The following is a 13,286-nucleotide window of genomic DNA, read 5'->3' on the forward strand; positions in this document are numbered from 1 at the left end:
GAACACATCATCATCATCATCATCATCACAGCAGGCCCAGAGAGCTGTTAAATGGCCTATTCATCTAATTGAGATGCTCTCAACTGAAAGAGAATACACTGGAGAGAAATAAACAGCCTGACACAATAGCTATGAAATATGTGAACTATTTATGTCAGTGCGTGTTTCCAACCCCACTCCTCAAGAGCTGGAGAATTTCTGATAGGTATTAAGCATACACATTATCAGCTCCTCAGTCATCTCAGCAGTGTGTTCTTGGACATGCTCAGAGCATGCCTATTCTAAGCTCCCCACCAGTACTGAAATGCTAAATTGTATATAGTGTGGGAACCATGCCATTCCCCACACCTGCCCTCTCCTTTCCCCTCACCTTACACTTTCCCCATGCTCTTTCTCTTCCCCACACACCCTCCCTTTCCACTTCCCACCTCATACTTTCCCCCTACCCTTCCTCTCTGTCAACTCCACCAGAGTTCTTGCAGCCAGGAGGATTACCATCCAACCTGACCCTTCCTCTCTGTCCATCCTCTCTTTCTTACCTCCTACCTCTCCTCACCCCTGCCCTGCATGCTATGCTCTACTCAGTGGTGGATTAACGCAGAGGCCCATTGTGCCCAGGGCACTCACCCCTCAGCATAGGCATCTGATGAAAATATTCTGTTGGGGGCTGAGTGAAACTGGTCTCTACTGTATGTGTGTGGGTCATTGTCTCTATCCCTGCCCAGTGTGAAGGGGAGGCCTTTGGGGTGTGAGAGGGAGCCTACCCTGCACTCACCCCACAGTGGCAGCTTCTGTCCTGTGGGGCTGGGCCTGGTTCCCCGCTCTGGCCTGCTGGCTCTCAGATTTGCTGTTGCAGATGCCTCCAAATGGGGGCAAGCCATCTAACCACCCCAAGAAGATAAGGAGAAGAAGGGCAGGGAGGGAAATGTCACCAGCCCCACATAACAGTCCAAAGTGAAGATGGGATGCTGATGCCAGGAGTCAGACTGCCATAGATGGCAGGGACCCTTAGATCCTGACACTCACATGGGAGCAGGGAGTGGGGCTCAGATGGCACCAAGGGGAGGAGGAGGGATTTTTAGATCCTAGGCCACAAAGGGGGTAGGGAGAAAGGCAAGACTTCCAGATCACCTGAGTAGGAGCAGTTGGGGAATCATAGCCCCTGTAGATGGCCTGGGAGCCCACAGATCATAACACACATGCAGGAAGAAAATGTAGGGCTGCCAGATGTCCCTGCCTCTACTCTACCCCATTCCTCCTGTCACTCACCCATATATCCCCCTTCCCACTGCCCCTCCCCTCTCACTCTCCCTAGCCCCCACCCCATCCCTTCCATCACCTGACCCCCAACCTTCTCCTAGCCACCCATCTCCATTTATCCCCTGTATAGTCCCTCCACTTGCTGCACCTCTCTCCCTGTTCCCAACCAACTCTTCCTTCCCAATGAGTATTTGCATGTATAATTTATTATTTAAAAAAATATCTTCAGCACCTTCTAAATATTCTGTTGTAATCAGATTACATTTCCCCCAAATAAAAATCTCCCTTTACAGAGGCATCTTTGAGCAAGATGCCCCTTCTGTTTATTTCAGAGTCCTGCATTAGATTCAGTCACAGCATCTGAGATGATGCTTAGACTCAATTACTATTAAATTCCATCAAAACCATATAGTCCTGTGATGTTGAAGTAGTTCTCTGGATAGTTAGCCCCTCTCTCTGTGCACATGCTCAGTGTAATCCATTTGAGACATTGCCAAGCACTTCAAAAGGTGCTACTTCTAGCAGGAGGACTAGTCTTTGGCTAAGAACATTTTTAATTTGACTTCCCATAATGGGTTAGTTGGTTGGATGCTCTCTATTGAGAGTAATTTGTAACATTTTGAGGCCCTGGTGTGATAATCTCAATCCTGAGTTGATTTCTGTCTGTGAGCAAAAATGTGTTGCCAGCAGAATATATGCACTGTAAGAAAATCTGATTTTGTTTGGGGGGGTGGGTGTATCTTAGAAACCCCTTGTTCAAATAGCCACAAATATGGATTACTTGTCAAACCCTAAACTCCCAGGAGGCACCCAAATTCCAAGGCAATCTGAGACTCTGTACAGATTTTAGAGCATTGAGAACCATAGTGGAGCCATTGCTCTATTATAATAAAGAGCCCAGGTATTGTTCACTAGCATCAGTCATCCATGAGGGACAAGGATCCATCTCATAGGTAGTTGAATGGAGCTCTACCAGAGCATATAGAGGCGAACCTCTTGACTTTTTAACTGGGTGAAACTCAGGACAGCAGAAAAACTAAGTTGGCAACATTCTCTGTCTTTTTTATAATACATCTTTATTTATTTGTATTTTATTGTGTGATGGGAGAACAGTTTTGTAACTGTTAATGAACAATGCTTTAGCATAGGTCTGAATCCAGAGCCAAAAACAACTTTCCAGTGATTGAGCCTTCATAGAGCCTTCATAATGAGGAGGAAGAGAAGGGCAGCATAGTCTCTTGCAGACTCCTTATTGCAGGTGCATTCATCACTGATCTTCTGATCTTCGAGCTATTTTGAAGTAAGTTTATAACCCTCCTGGTTAAAGAGAAGAGTATGAAAAGATGAAGGGAGTGCACCCGAGAGGCTCAGAAACCACAAAGCAAATACAAAGATCCCAGCATTTGTTATTTAACAAGATCTGGTGATTTCTGCACCAATCGCATGATGCGCTTGGGCCTGGCTCATAACTGCATAGCTTACCTCTCTGCCCGTCTCTACCTTCTCCATCGCCATCACGAGCCAGGCGTGGGCTCAGCACAGCGGCCCTGGCTGTGCGATTGCCGCCGCCGCCGCCATGCCCGCCTCCGCCCAACAGATGGCGCTCCTCAGCACAGGCCGCGCGCCACCCTACGCCCCGCCCAGGCGGAGGAGCCGCACGGAAGGCGGGGCGCTCTGCGCAGCGGCTGCGCTCTGCAGGCTGCTGTAAAGCAGCACCAAGTGTCGTGCCGCGCCTGGGGAGGGAGGGCTCGGCAGCGGCGGCGGTCCGCGGAGGGGGCTGCGCAGCAGACAAAACCCAACCGCCCAGGCTGCGCGTTCGCCGGGCCCCGAGCGGCTTTGGCTGGGGACTCGGCCAGCGGGGCGGAGGCCGTGTTGCGGGCTGTGCGTGCGGGGCGGCAGGGCCCCGGGTGAGGGCGTAGCGGAGACGGGAGCCGGGGCCTGCTGGGCCGGGCCAAGACGAGCTGTGCCGCGCTGGGTCCTTCCGGTGGCTGGCGGCGCCTGTTCCTTTTTCTCCCTTCCCCCTAGCTGGGGGCTGTTACCACCTAGCGCCCCCTCCCTCGGCGTTAGCGTCCCAGGTACGTTGGGGTCCCCCCGCTGGGAGGGGGATGTGGGGGCGGGGCCGGAGCGTGGCTGTGGGGGAGAGGAGGGAGGCGCGGCGGGAGGTGCGTATTGTCCACCTTAAGGGGTGGGTGAGTCCGAGGCTGCTGATGGCCCCCCTTGGTGCGATGGGTGGCAGATAAAGGGGTCTCGGGTGAACGGCCCCGTTTGTTGTGAGTGGTGGTCAGGCCTTTCCTGTGTGGATGTTAATGTGACGGTGGGGGGAGAGGGAATCGACGAAGGCTCTGCTAATGGAGTTGCCTCAAACTGTGGGGGCAGTTCAGCTGATAGAGACGTACTGTTATTTTTAAATGGCTCTCTGACATGCATGCCAAAACCACCTCTCATCAGGGAGGTTAAAGTTTTGGTCTTTTTAAATTAGCCCCAAAATAATCTTCTGAGTGAATGAGGTTTATGTTTGCTGTGTGTCTATAAGAGACGTTTGCAGTGAAGTCACAGGCTGTAATGACAAAAATGAGGGCACATTTTTTTTTAATCTCTGAAAGAGTAAGCACTAGGTATATTTGGCATCTGTTTCTCATAACTGTCATTTTGTTTGTGTTAGCTTGAACCTCTTTTAGTGGGGTATTGTAGGAGAATGTGACCTACTCCTCTGTTTATAGGGGGCTTCAAATGTTTGTTTTTCCTGCTCTACTCATTTCTTTTTGTTACTTTGGATGCTACAGAAAAATAATATATGGCACTATACCTATCTCATAGGACTGGAAGGGACCTTGAAAGGTCATCAAGTCCAGTCCCCTGCCTTCACTAGCAGGACCAAGTAACCATCCCTGACAGAGTTTTGCCCCAGATCCCTAAATGGCCCCCTCAAGGATTGAACTCACAACCCTGGGCTATAACCACTGAGCTATTTCCCCCCCTTAAAAAATGTTTTTCTGGCTTGTCTTAGGAATCTGAGAGGAAGGTAATGCTTACAATTATTTGTGTGTTAGTACGTTAAAATTACATAGCACGTATCACAAACTGTTTAGTGTAATAGACTGTTATTATTTGCTGGTTCAAAGAAATTATTTGCCTTGCTGTTAGATCTAAAAATGTTGGTAGACTTTCTAGCAGACTCTCTTGTTGTTTATAGTAGTGCCTGGAAGCCAGCTGAGAACAGGGCCCCATTGTGCTATGCAGTATGCAATGTAGTAGACAGTCCCTTTCCTGACAAGTGTACAGTCTGAATAGAGGAGACAGGTAATGGGTAGGAGAATAGGATATAACATACTAGCAGAGTGATGTCTTGCAATTGTCATGTTAATACCATGATCTGTTAAAAATGCTAAGGAATTGTCTAAACAAAAAGACAATATACACCGCTACCTCGATATAACGCCACCCGATATAACATGAATTTGGAGATAACACGGTAAAGCAGTGCTCCGGGAGGGGGAGGGGCTGCACACTCCGGTGGATCAAAATAAGTTCAGTATAACATGGTTTCCCCTATAACGCGGTAAGATTTTTTGGCTCCTAAGGACAGCGTTATATCGAGGTAGAGATGTATGCGTGTGTGGTAAATGGAATAGGAGGAGAGAGGGGGAAGGAAAAAGGGAAATGTGCATGGAAGGTGGTGGGTGGCTGAGGTATGGGGATGGATTGGGGCAGTCAGTCAATCAGGAGAGGGGACAGAATGTCCAGACTCAAAACTGTAGGAAGTGGTCTGATGACATCACAGGTACAATGGTATGCTGCAGTACCTGCTGAGGCTCCTTGTGGGGAGCCTAGAGTTCCTCAGCCAGTTAACACAAACTGCAATTTCCCTGTCTACATTAAGATCTTAAAATGTGTCCAACTATCATGTTAAACAAAAAACCTTTTTTTCCTTAGTATGGATGAGTTTTAAGGAAGAGCAGGGGAGGTCTTCTGATCAACAAGAACAACATATGTTGCTAAACTTATTCCCTGTATATATGTATTCATGGTTTCATGTGCTTGAGTGAAAACCTGTACTGTATTTTCAAAAAGGAATATTCTTTACACTTCAGTTTACACATCTTCTGCTTTGGTAGTAACTTTCTATTTAGAAAGCTCAGTTAATGATGATCTTTTTACAGAATGATGAACCTGAAGGCTGAATTGTTGGATAATTGAAATAATGGCAAGAATTTTAAGAGGGTGAAACTTCCTGTATATACTTGATCAAAAGCCGGTTCGTTTATAAGCCGATGACCCCCGCCCCCCCAAGATGGATAAGTAAAAATGGAAAAATTTTTATGACCCATTCATAAGCCGACCCTATAATTCAGGGGTCAGCAAACTTTGGCTCCCAAGCCATCAGGATAAGCCGCTGGTGGGCCGAGATGGTTTGTTTACCTCAAGCGTCCGCAGGCACAGAGGTAAACCTAAGTAAACAAAGTATCCCGGCGCACCAGCGGCTTACCCGGATGGGCCGGGATAGCAACTGGTGGGGAATTACTTTTGGGGGGGGAGAAGCTGGGGTCAGGGGAGTAACCCTTGTGACCACCCCTCACATGACTCCACCCCTAGCCTGGGACCCCCCCACACTCTCCCCATCCCATCCCTTCCCACTTTATCTGGGAAGGGCCAGGGGAGGATGTCTTCTCTGGCCTGGCTGGAGCTGCTCCGGCAGGCTGGGCAGCACGGCCGCAGCATGTTCTGGCGGGCCAGACCAGGTGGCGTGGCCGCAGCATGTTCCGGTGGGCCGGGCGGCGCAGCTGCAACCTACTCTGGGGGGTGGGCCGAGTGGTGCGGCTGCAGCCTGCCAGTCCTGGATCTGCAGCTGCTTCGGAAGCTGGGGGGAGAGCAGCGTGGCCAGAAGCTGAGAGACTCTGGCCCTGCCTCTTCCCTTCTGGCTCTGCTGCCTCTCCTTGCTCCCTCGGTTGGGGGGAGGGGCTGTGTCCCACCTCTCCCTCTCTATGCCCGTTCATAAGCCGACCCCCTTCTCTGGTGCTTCCCTTTTTTACTAAAAAAAATTTGGCTTGTGAACGAGTATACCCGGTAACTCATATGTAAACAAGACTAACAGCACAGGGCAAACCAGACATAATGCAGGCAGATGCTGCACAAATGCTTTCCAAAACAGCTCTACCAATGTGTCTTAATCCAGATCTGCAGTGCACATGCTAATTCTTGTTCTGGACCCTTCTGGCCCAAATTTACAAACGCATATATTGAGCTAGATTGTATAGTGACTTTGTGATATGTATAATATGGGACTGGGTTGAATTTTATTTTCACTTTGATTAAGCAAGTATTTGAACTCCAGTTTCTTCTGCTCCCCGCTGCTGTTCTGGGCTATTTAAGGCTTGTCTACATGGGGAAATTTACTATAGTTACAGCAGTATAACTATATACTCTTAAATTTCCCCATGTAGACAAGCCCTAAATTGGGCTTGAAACATCTGCCTGACAGTTACTAGATAGAGGACTAAGCCTACTAGCAAGAGATGAAAAATGAAGGGCTAATGAGACTGCATCCCTTCTAGTTGCTAAAGTGTAGTTCTGTCTTTCCTGGTTGTTGCCAACAGAAGAATGTCCACTATTACCCCAGCATCTCCTGGCTGCATTGTCGGGGAAGAAATGGAAGAGGTCTCTGGTACTCTCATTCCCCAACCTCCATTAGTTGCTGTTCCTCCCTGGTGAATAACTCCAGTGTCTGCTTCTGCCCATAGCTGTCCAAAGCAGCATCAGAAATTGTCTTAACTGTTGATAGTTTCACTCCCACGTGCAAGGTTCTCACTAACAGTGTTGTTTCATTCTGCTGCTTAGCAAAGCTATGAGTGGCAGCAATGAGTTGTTTGCAGATTCACGATGGCACTGCATCATTATACTTTGTGTTTAGAAGGTTTTCTTAACAGACACATGGGCTAGAAACTTTCATTTTAAATGAAAGTTTGATTTTGTGAAAGTTGATGTTTCCATCACTTGCCAGAGCTATCTTCCCACTTCCCTGGAAATAAAACATCTAGTTTGTTGAAGCCTTAAATTAGGGCTTGACCAAAGGCTTCAATAAACTTTTTTTCTTCATTCTGTTGTAAAAAAGTAACTCTTACTCCTGAATTCATTGATATTGTATTTGCCTTGGAGATCACTGAAGCTAAAACATTCCTGGGTTTTCAAATAGTAATGCTTACATTTTAAAACCATGACTTACATAGTGGTGTTAACCTAACTGTCCACATTTAAATCAAAGCTGAAGCTAAGAATACTAAATGTAAGGGTGAAAATAAAATTGGAATTTTTGTAACAGTATACTAACAAGTTTAGATTAAAAATTGGACAGTTTTCTTGCCAAACCAGTTGAATTGCTGTAGTACAACTAAGTTCAATGCCTGTTACGTTTTTTTTTCTGTTGCTAATAATGTGGTTGACTCTTAGAATAGAAATATGATTGTGTGTGTTTCTGTAAAGAAATATCTTGCCAAGTCAACTAACTAAAATATGCGGTCAGACTTGCATTCAGTGGGTTTTTTTCGAGTAAATCTAAAGCTATGAGAACTTGTCTGACAGTGGAAATGTGTGCCTTTCCCAGCTTCCAAACATTCTCTGCTTGTCCTGTCCTCTTCTATGTACAAGTAACCTGTAGTACTTAATAGGAAAATATCTTTTCTCTTGTAACTACTTCTGCTTAGTAACAGTCACTGTCATCAATAAGGCAACTTCCCGAAATCTTCTGTCACTCATTTTCTACCATCATCGTTACCCCCTATGTGCTTTGTGTAGCTATAATTCCTTTTGCTCGTCTGGAACAACTGGGCATCTGTGAGCTTAATGGACAAACAGTCATGAATTTTTAAAATTCCTTAAAGGGCTGTTTCAGATTGTTCAAGTTCTTAACAGCTTCCTACAACTTGCTCTTACTAAAGTGAATAAATAATAATAACCTTCTGTCTTAACCCCTTACTCTGAAAGGTTACTAGGCAACAGTGTGCTTCTGGATTGGGTTGTAGAAAGTAGCAGATCATCTGGGATCTGCTAGATATGTAAATACAATACTAATATAATTCTGCAGACTTGAATCAATTATTTGCATATCTTGAACTTTCTTTAGCCATTTCTGAAATTTGATTTTAAGCTTGTATAATTGGTTTAGAGCTAAATTTAATAAAATATGGTATTTCTCATGTGTAAGCATTGAATACTTACCATGATTATAGGAAGGAATCCAGTTAAAGATGATAAACTTTAAAAAAAAAAAAAAAAAAAAAAAGCCAAACTTTGGAAGTATATTAGTATTATCTTTCAATTACAAATAGAACACCTCAAATGTTTGTCATTACTATAGCAGTTTTTGAGTTTATAAAGTAATGCTGTTTTAAATGAAATCCACAATGAAGTGAACTCAACCTAATATGCCCTTATTCTTAACTTGCCTGATTGTGAATCCATATTGGTGTTCATAAATGGTTATCGAGATCTCCCATTACTCTGAGAGGCATGTGTGAGCTCCCGAATGTTGGCACTCTAGAGTGAGCCTTTACATTCTTCTTGCTCCTGTTTTTTAGGTCGGGACCTTCAGACTGTCGCCTAGTTTAGTTCTAACTTTCCTGTTGTATTTCTTGCTAGGACTTCTCCTCTGATCTAATATTAGAAATGAAACTGTGGAAGTAAGGTTCTAATATCAAATGTAAAGTAGTAATAGCAAATGTGTGGGGTACTCTAATTGCACATCTTTTTTTTTTTAAATATTTCCATTCATTTTTAATCAAAAGTAAACTCTCTTTATGTTGAATCAGAACCCAATAGCATCATATAAGGTCTAGTCTACACTAAAAAGTTAAGTCGACCCAGCAATGTCACACAGGGATGTGGAAAATCCGCACCTCTGAATGATGTATTTAAGCCGACCTAACTCCCTATGTAGACGGTGCTAGACAGACAACCTACTGCCTCTCATGGAGGTGGATTACCTATGCTGATGGGAACACCCCTCCCCTTGGCATAGGTAGTATTTACACTGAAGGACTACAGCAATGTGCCACTATAGTGTTTCAGGTGTAGGCAAGACCTAATTAATTAGTCCTTTATGCCCTGTCTTGATGGGCAAAAGGGTGGCTTTTTTAATTGTGTTAGCTCGATTGAGATACCTTAGCATGAGTAAAAAGTTAAGATGCAGGCTAATATGTGTGGATGCAGTTATACCAGTATAAAATAATTCATACTGGTATAATTTCTGATTCAGGACCCGGAATATGCTATACCAGTGTAAGGCACCTTTGTTCCAGTATAACTGTCTACACTAGAACTGTTACTAGTATAACTTCTAGCAAAATAAAAATAAAAATCACACCTCCAACCAACATAATTATGCCATAACATTTTTGTGTAGATCAACTCTTGATAGAGCTTAACATGATTGGAAAAACACACCTTTTTTTGCCCCTCAGCCCTTACTGTTGCCCCTCAAAGCATTACTTTTGAGTAAGATTGTTTTCATTTTTCATTATCACAGTTTTTAAAGGTGGGGAAATTTGTCCTAACATGGATAAGTTATTGACAATCTAGAAAGTATATAATGTTGAACCTGTAGTATGAGGGGAGGTACATATTGATGAACTTTGCTGGCTGAAGGTGAAAGCACTCCTGTAGCCTTAGAAGTGACTATCAGCACAAACTGGGATTTGTGCTACTGTTTTTTCATGATGTATAAAAGCCTGAAATACTCCCCAAACAAATTCTACTTTTATTTTTTTTGTTGGAAATGTAGGTCTTATCTACCCTTTTTCTCCTTTAAAACTGGTAAGATTGCAATATTACACATGCCATTGAAACCTGAAAATTATTCAGACTGTTTAAAACTTTTTTTAAAATACCTATTTAATTCCAAAGCCTGAATACCTTTGTGTTACTGTTAAATATCCAGTATCCTTCCACAAATGGCTGAGAGAGCACATAAGTCATGGCTGAGACCTTTGTCTAGCCCATCAAATAAGGGAGCACCAGACTTGTGTTTGATACTCTTAAAGGGAGAGGAAAAACAGTAGTTGAACGTTTTGAGTTTAAAAAAATAGCAGATATGGTCAGTGAGCCTGTTACCTGCCCCATATTCACTTTGCAGGGCTCTTTAAAATCGACAAACACCTTTAACTGCCTTGCGATCCCTAGTCCCAGTTTTAAAAAACAAAAATAATATATCTGGCTGTGGTCTGACAGAATACAAACTTTATTAATTTGAAAGTTTGTATTCAAGTGTCTGAAATATTAAACTCTCTGCTGCTAGAAGTTTAATGGAAAATCCTGGGAGATCCTTGCCACTAGGCTCCATGCAAGGATCCAGCTGTAGGATAATGGCCTTAGATTTTAATGGGTGAGGAGACAGAATCTGGAAAGGCCACTTAGGCATCCGTCTTAACCTAGAGATGCTGGTTGAAGACCGAAAGATATTCATTGGTGTAAATTGTCATACGTCTATTAATGTAAATAGGCTTGTATATTCTTAGATTTTCATATAAAAATAGTGCTGGTACAAGACTGCTTCAAAAGCATGCTAGTTTTGGAAAGAAATAAGTCAAAACACGTGGAGCTGAAACTAGATGAAAAGTATTGTCACACTACTGTGGCAGTACTTCAGAAAAGTAAGGAAATTCAACATGACAGGCGCATGCATTTCCCTCGACCTTGAATGTGAGGGTCTGCCTTCGTAAGTACTTTCACTATGGAATCTTTGTTATTTAATGTCATGCATTAACTGGTACTGTAACACAAGAAGTCATCTGCAGTGGCAATAGATTTCAGAGAGTTTTGGGAGATTGACATGCCTTTTTTTAAGTGTTGTGTGGTGTCTGTGTGTGGGTTTTTTTTGTTTGAGATACTAGTAAAGGATATTAAGCTGCTGCCAGTAGCAGACAAAATAGAAACCCAACAAAATAATGCAGATAGCATTACAGGAATAAAAAACTTAGCTAATACTGTATGCATAATTCTCCTTAACTACTTTAAAGTATATCAGTTGGCTGAGTTTCTTTCTTTAATGCATTACATTGCCAATGTAAGACATGACTTAATTTCCTGGATGGGTCTTTCAACACTCGTTTCAGCCTATCAGGGCATTATAATGTTGTCAGACTTACGAAGCAGGGCAGAATTTATAGGCTCTGAAGAGCTCTGTTCAGCCTTCCATTGCCAAGGAAAGTTATGAGGCTGTGGACTACTTCTGTGGGGAGGGGAATGCAGGAAGGCTTTGATAGGGTAAATTGTTCATCCATTTCACCTAAGGCAGGGGTTCTCACAACAAATTATTTGGTGGCCTCAGAGAGTGAACACTAATTCTTGCTGGTGGCCGCACTGACACTTTTTCCTAAAATTATTTATTTTTCTTAAAGTTAATATGCACATGTACATAAATAAATTGCAATTATTTGGATGTAAGTTTTTTTTGGGAGGGTGGCCCCCCTGCATCCCTCCTCACCCCCCAACCCAACACTCGCCTCCTCTCACCCCCCAAACCCGCCACTCACCACCTCACTCCCCTGACTGCAGCCAGACAGGCGCGCCCCCCCCCTGCCCGCCCGCCTCCTCACCCTACTGCTGGCTCACAGCTTACCTTCTCTCTCACCCCCCCACCTTTCTCCCCCTGCCAGACACCCCCCTGCCCACAGCAGGGACCCCCATTCGCTGCTGGCTTGCTGCTCACCTCCTTACTCCCCCACCAGGGCTCGCCCGCCACTTGCCTCGTTACCCCCACCTCGCTGCTTGCCTCCAACCCCTGCTCTTTCTTGGGGGGGGGGATAGGCTCTTTCCTGGAAACCTCTGGCAGTCTCTGGAGAACCTGAAAGCTGGCATCACAGGATCTTTATAATGTAAAATGGTAGTTTAAAAAAAATGCTCTGGCCATCTTGATACATCACAATAGGAAAGCAAATTTGTTTGTTTTGCAGTTCCAGGTCTATTCCTGGACAGAACATAGATACAATAATGTAATATAGTAACTACTACACTTCTAATATTTTCTTAAATAGAATTTAAATAATTTAGCTTACTATAGTTACCTGCAGGGTACGTAAGTTTTTGCAGAGACATTCAGTAGTCCTCAGTGTACTTTCCTAAAACAAGTAAGTTATGTTTGATATTCAGCATTTCAGGCTGTGATCAAATTCTCAAATTCCTTGTCATCTTGTTGGGATGAAGACTGTACCAGAAAGAAATGTTCAGTACATATAATTTAAAAAAAAAAGAGCTGTAAGTGGTGGACACTGCAGATGAAAGAGCACCACTATTTGCTATTTCTTTTAGATATTGCCACAGAAATGTCTAGAAATCCTTCCTCAAATATCTGTTAAGAAAATGTTTCCACATATCTAGTATTGGTATAGCAAAATAAGTGGGTGAGTGGAAATGGAGGCGACATAAGTCTGAGGATAAGTCTACGCTATTGGAAGTACACCAGTGTCGCTATGGTGCTATAGATATGCTGGGATAACCCTGTAGTGTAGATGCAGCCAATGGCGAAGGAAGGTTTCTTTCTATTGCTGTAGGAACACCACTTTACCAAATGATGGTAAATGGCAGTATTCGAACATCAGTTTAGCTGTCTACACTGGTGGTTAGATTGGCATACCTATAGTAGTGTGGGTGAGAATTTTCACCCTCTTAACTGACATATAGCTATGTCAACCTAGATTTTAAGTGTAGACCAGGCCTCGGTGGAAGCTCTGGTGGAGGAGTGGTGCATCTCTTTAAAAAAAAAAAAAAAAAAAGCCACTGGTGCACTATGAGTATTATGCCAAACAGTACCACTGTAAAGGTGACCTCACAAAGATACCGAAAAAAGTTTTTGTGGGCTTTTTGTTTTCTGATTTGTGAGTATGTATAGCAGGCCGGAAGTATTTTCCTGCTTACATTAGAAACATCAGAAATAGAAAGCCTGGGAAATCTAGTGTGTGTGTGGGGAGTGGGATTTTGTCAGTACTTCATCCTCATACTTGGCGCTGAAGAAGGAGGAGAGGGAGAAAGGAGGGCCA

The 13,286-nt window shown here is 43.9% G+C and overlaps 1 protein-coding gene across 6 annotated transcripts in view; it reads left to right on the plus strand.

Annotated features, from left to right (window-relative positions):
• The first annotated feature begins 3,197 nt into the window (after positions 1-3,197).
• The window catches only part of RNF111 (ring finger protein 111), a 93,887-nt gene continuing 83,798 nt past the window's right edge, over positions 3,198-13,286 (plus strand). For all 6 annotated transcript variants that reach the window (XM_039490158.1, XM_039490160.1, XM_039490159.1 and 3 more), the window contains exon 1: positions 3,198-3,335. The gene's annotated coding sequence lies outside the window, so the exon portion shown is untranslated. The remainder of the gene's footprint in view (positions 3,336-13,286) is intronic.

The sequence above is a fragment of the Mauremys reevesii genome, linkage group 10, assembly GCF_016161935.1.
Source record: "Mauremys reevesii isolate NIE-2019 linkage group 10, ASM1616193v1, whole genome shotgun sequence".
Classification (NCBI taxonomy): Eukaryota; Metazoa; Chordata; order Testudines; family Geoemydidae; genus Mauremys; species Mauremys reevesii.